This window comes from Cygnus olor, chromosome 1 (genome assembly GCF_009769625.2).
Source record: "Cygnus olor isolate bCygOlo1 chromosome 1, bCygOlo1.pri.v2, whole genome shotgun sequence".
In the NCBI taxonomy this organism is placed as follows: domain Eukaryota; kingdom Metazoa; phylum Chordata; class Aves; order Anseriformes; family Anatidae; genus Cygnus; species Cygnus olor.
In genome coordinates, this window is record NC_049169.1 from 111495644 (window position 1) to 111501511 (window position 5868).

A 5868-nucleotide genomic window follows, 5' to 3' on the forward strand; every position below is an offset into this window, starting at 1 on the left:
ATAATCATTATCATATGATAATCATTATCAAAAAGAAAAATGAGATAACACTGGGGAAACCTTACAGAGTAAGTCCCAGCTCGAGCACCTTCGATGTGCATTCAGTGATGCTAGGATTACACCCAGGAGAAAGCACCAGACCAAAGAATCTGTTTAAGATCTCAGCTTTTCCATTTTCCTGTTGACTTTGACATCATGCCACTTACATTGTCTCTCGTTCCTCCTCCCTTGCAGCTCCTAGTGTTTACATTTTACTTTTTAAAAACAGACTGCAGGGTTCTCAGAGCAGGGCCTTCCTTTACAGATTGGTGTGAGTAGTAGCTACAAAGACTATGTAAATCACATGTAAATCACAACCAGAACCCTGAGTGTGGGTTGGATTTTCAGGCATGCTGATGTAACTGTTGATATAATGAGGCTCTGAAACTCACCTTAATCAAGCAGAACTTGCTGATCATTATGAAATGTTATCTAGAAAGATGAAAGTTGTAGATGTATCATAGTTAGGCATTGTGAAGACACTTGATAGGTCTTCCAAGGCTGTAAAAAGACAGCTTGACAGCAGACTATCCACATTCTGGTGCCTGGCTGGTGCAAATTATGACCCCTCTGTCCTTCAAATCCTAATGCACTGTTCTTACCAGATACCCATGTTTTATTTACCTGACTTTTCTCATGTGCTGAAATTATTCAGCCATCCCATGGCTAAGGGCATTTGTGATATGCAAAATCATATCTGACTCCAAAACAGCTTTGTCCTTGTAGATCTTATTGTGTGAGGAGGGTTAAAAGAGAAGGGCAAGAGCTGAACCTAAGTGTTTTTCTAGAAATATGCGAGTGTGAGAATAAAATGCTAATGCAGGAAATACCCCCTCCCCCTCAGCCTTTACCCTAGAGGACTCATCTGCTCCTCTGCTTGGGGCTGAAGCCTTTAACCAGCCACCTGGACCACATGGAGGTATACTTTACCAATTAAGTAGCTGCAGGAGAAAAAGAGGTTGGTGTTGCAAGGTAGAGGACAGGCTCTATCTGGAAGGCTTAAGGTAGCTGATCAGTTCTCATCTCAAACTACAACCATGTCCTGGACACTACCTGCAAAAGTCAGGGAGAAATCCCCACTAGGGTACAAACCTGCAAAGATGAAGAAACCGGAATCAGAAAACGCCCCATCACTGTATCTTTGCACCAACAAAAGCCAGAGAGCAGTTGGTCAGATTGAAGTGTGAATTAGAATGAGAAGGGATATGGAAATATTTTAGAAAACTTGAACTGCTGTTATGTAGCTTTTCCTGATGTGAAATACATACAATAAATGACAGCATACTCTCAAAAGCAAATTGCTTGTAACACATGATGGAAGAATTTGCGTCACATAGATAAAACTTGCATTTGTTGACAAAATACTTGTGGAAAAAATCTAAACAATAGACTTGCTATAACTCATGCCACTCTGTTTGGAAGGGGGCAAAAAGTCTACTTTTATCAAGCGATCAAGGGTTTCATGTGACCACAGCAATCCAACCACACTTTGTCCAAAAAATGCAGAAATAGGGCCCAAATGTGTAAACACTGTGCTGGGAAAGAAATAGGCAGTCTTTTTGACTATATACTTCACTTGTAATGTCTTCAGCTTCCCCAACTATGTAGAGAAGCTATTAATCAGCTACAGAATATGAATGTATTAACAAAAAAAAAAAAAGGATTTAGTTACATTCAGTGTACATTAGTGAACTTCTACACAAGGCAGAAGCAGTAGGTTATATTCTGACTTCAGTAAGATTTTCCATATCTTACAAGATACTACCACAGACAAGAAAAAATAGCCTGGGTGAAAGGAGACAAATGCAGGGTTTGTGGTGGGTCAGGCTATAAATGAGTCAACTTTTCACTGTTGTGAAAAAGGCAAATGCCACACAGAATGCACAAACCACAGTACAGTCCACAAAACACGTAAATCAATCCTTCCCACTATTTAGCATTAATAAGAGCTGGAGAGCTATATCCAGTACTGGGAAAAGTCAGGAGGACCAAAAAACATGCTCCGTGAAGGTGGATGAAAAGAACTGGTATTAAGTGGCCTGACAAAAAGAAGTCTGATGGTGACATAATGATCGTCTTCAAATGTGTGAAAGACTTTTGAAAACAGGAATGAACAATTTCTTTGCTATGTCCATGACAGACATGAAAGCAGTTACAAGACTGCAACAAGACAGACATGAGGAAAAGGTTTTTAACGATGAGAACAGAAAAAGAATGGGGGATACTGCCGAAGAAGTGGCAGAAAGTCTCACTCTAAAAACAAAGGTCCATTAGGAAGGAGATAGATACAACTGATGCTGCCTTCAGGCTGTACAATAAAGAGGTCCTTCCTTCCTGAACCTATGTTTCTACACTTTTAAAGCAAGATGAAATACTGTATTGGTTTCTTTTATCCTGCTCCAGAGCTGACATGAGAAGAAACAAGCAAATGATTTCTCCTTTGTCTGTCAGCCAACTGAAATAAATTCAGTGGAGCCTGCCTGGCTTAGTTTCCTCTGTGACACGTGTGTTTTAGGATTGACTTTGGTGACCACAGGAGTGCACACTGTCTTCCCTTCTGCTTGGTTGCCTGTGTGCTGGAGATAGAGCTTCTCTTATAGCAGATTTTATCAACACGAATGTCTGTTCCTTTCTTCTGTAATACCAGTGAGGAAGTTGCATTCAAACTTAGCAGAACATAAACTGTAAATTTTGTCGCTTTCATATCAGCTTATTAAATATTTCTGGCAGTAAGAAACTAGCAAGCTAGTTGTAGTTCATTTCATGATCTAGACTGCACAATGGTTATTGTGAAATGTGACTTTGTGAGTAATTTGTCATAAAAAATGTTTTCCTCTGAACTGTTTGCACACAAGATAACAAATCATCATAGGATAAATCTGGCTCAAGGTCAGAAATGACCTGCAAGCAATATATCTTCCTAAGAATCATGTTATATCCATGCATTTATCTTCTACAGGCTAGAGCATAACATGTTACTTCTCTCAGTAGTTGCCCACTCTTGAAGTGCAGAAGGAAATGGTTGTTTTCTGCAAGGCTTTCATCACTGAGCAGGCTTTATAATTATCAGCTCTGCCTTATAGATGTTTTAAACCAGCCTCATCATTTTAGTATCAGAAATCTCTACATCTTGCAAGAATGCATCTTGCATAATTCCTGCAGCCAACTCATAATTTTAAAGGACACGGTTTTCCTCCCACTAAGACCGAAGAAAAAATGTACTAGGTGTATCTCGTAGCTTTTAGCACTTCGTAATTGCACTAGCCAAGAGCTGGCAGTCACATACTCCCAGCAACCAAAATTTTCACTTGTCCAAAGCCTTCCTCACATCCTGTGGGAAGCACTGCCACCAGCACCCACAGCCTGCTCCCTACCTTGGTTTCAAGGGCATTTGGGTGCTCAGGAAGCTGCGAGAGGCTGTACAAAGCACTCTGCCAGCAGCCCCCTGCAGGTGTTGCTCACGTCCATGCAGCAACAGGCAGCAGGCACAAAAGAAGAATATAGGTGTCTGTATGACTCCTCCTATAAGTGCGTGTGCGTCAGAAAATATGACACTTCAGGAAACACTGAACTCACATACTTCCCAGAAAAGGAGGTGCAACCCGTGTGGAGAAGTCTGCTGTTTCTGTGCAACAACACCCATCTCATGGTGGGGAAGAGCTGTCCCATATAGGTTCAGTCTGACCCTGAAAGACAGTAGGTGCCTTCCACAGCTGGAGAAGCACAGCATCAATGATGTGCAACGTGAAGAAGGCCTGGTGGGTGTCAGCCACGAGCACTGTGGACATAACAATATGACATTTAGATCCCTAATCCAGAGAGCCCTAGCTGTTGTTAGAACTGTGGCCAGAAGGTATCAATATTAGAAAATTACCAGAGAATTATTAACAACGGACTAACAGAAAATGACATTCTATGACAAAATTGGCTGCTGCTGGGAAGGTTTGTGTCCTGAAAAAGGCAATTCTAATATTTACAAGCTAATAAAATATCATCCTTTCATTCCGTTTATCAAAAAGCACTGGCAGTATTATAGCTATGTTCAACATTGCTTTGAAATCCTCTTGTTAAGACTTCAAAGGTACTTCAGCAGTACTAGTATACCTTTTTTCACAGCTTCATAAAAAAGGATAAATAATAGCCTTTGTCTTAAAGAACACCTGTTTACACAAAACTACACAGGAAGTTGTGGTGAAGCTGATGATATTTGACAGATCGTGTCCTACTTTGGTACTTTCATCACAATACTGTTTCTCCTCACTGATGGCCTACTGCCTACATCATATCATGATTGTGATGGCCCCCACTGAGTGGTACTCAATAGCCTGACAAATCTGTTATTTGCTCAGTTCTGCTACATGATAAATACACTTCTGCATTATATATTTGTTGCATTGTATATCTATTGATGGAAATAGATTAATAATAGAAGCCTGAAACTAATCTTACATTGATTGTTTAAACACTCCACCAGCTACTTTTTCTTTAAAGAAATTGTGCTAGGCACAGGAACTTGTAGCACACTAGGTAACATTAGACACTGTGTGTTTCAAAGCACATGGTTGTTCACAGCCTCTTATAAAACCTCACTGTAATGGTATTAGCCTCTTCTTAATCATCAGTCTTTTTGATAAGATAGGTGTGGAACTTTTACATCACTGAGTTGGTTAATGGTTTACAAACTGTTTTTACATTCATTCATTGATGAGAATCAATAGCATCTGGATTTCATAAGCACAGTTAGATAAAAAAGGTACTGGATTTTTATTATGAACTTAATTTTGATATTTCTGACAATATTGGTTTCATAGTGTCTCACCTTCATTCACCTTTTTGGGAACACTTGGAAATAGAATATGACTGAGATACAGGCAGTTCCCTGAAGCACGTTTAATGACTGTCTTCAAGGTAACACTACACTAGCACTCACATCTCCTGAAGTTGTGTGACTGGCTTATGTCTTCAGTGACTGATCAGAAGGGTGCATAGTAATGTTCTCTGGTCCCTAAGAATATGATTCTTATGGCTCAAATCTCTTTTAAAAGAACTTGTATTGTAATTTTAAAAGAGAAGAATTCTTAATGTCAGGTAAATAACAGCAGTTGCGGCAGATGAACAAGCAAAACTGGTGTTGTGGTTACCTGTTGATGACTGGCTTGGAAAAGCAAAATGTGGAAAGGTTATCACATAAAAGAAGATGATGCAAACCACAGAAATAATCTGTCTGGATCAATTTTTGTCATCTCAGACGGTACAGGCGATTCAACTGCCTCATGGATTTGAGAAGGTTCCCTGCACTTATATCCCAAAACAAGGTAAATTTTGTTGATTTTTATATCTTGACCTGTTACAATCCTCAGGCATTTCTTAAAAGCTACAGACCAAAAGAAACAAAGCTACATTTATGCATAGCTTTATCTGTGTCGCTGGAGAGCTTAAGCTTAGTAGACATCCTCAGAGTGTATGCAGCATCTCACAGCAGAAAAGTCATCAACAGTAACTAGGAACATTTTTATGCAGAAGAATGGTATTGTCATCTCCATAAGCAACAAATAATGTAATGTTTAAAGAGCTTAGGATGGAGAGGACATAGACCTTAGCTTACCAAAGTTTCAAATCCTCATCTCCAAATGCATTGCTGTGACTGTTTAGGTGTTTGTTGCTTTGAGGGTATAGGAAGGGAACAGGAAACCCTCGCTTCTACCTCCCCAATCACTGCAGCTGGGCAATCTCATGAAAAATATGAAACAGAAAAAGAGAAGCTCTTTTGACCTTTGTGACCTTCTTGCCTGCAGAAAGAGTGAGCTGGGTCTAAGCTCCTCTTAGGTC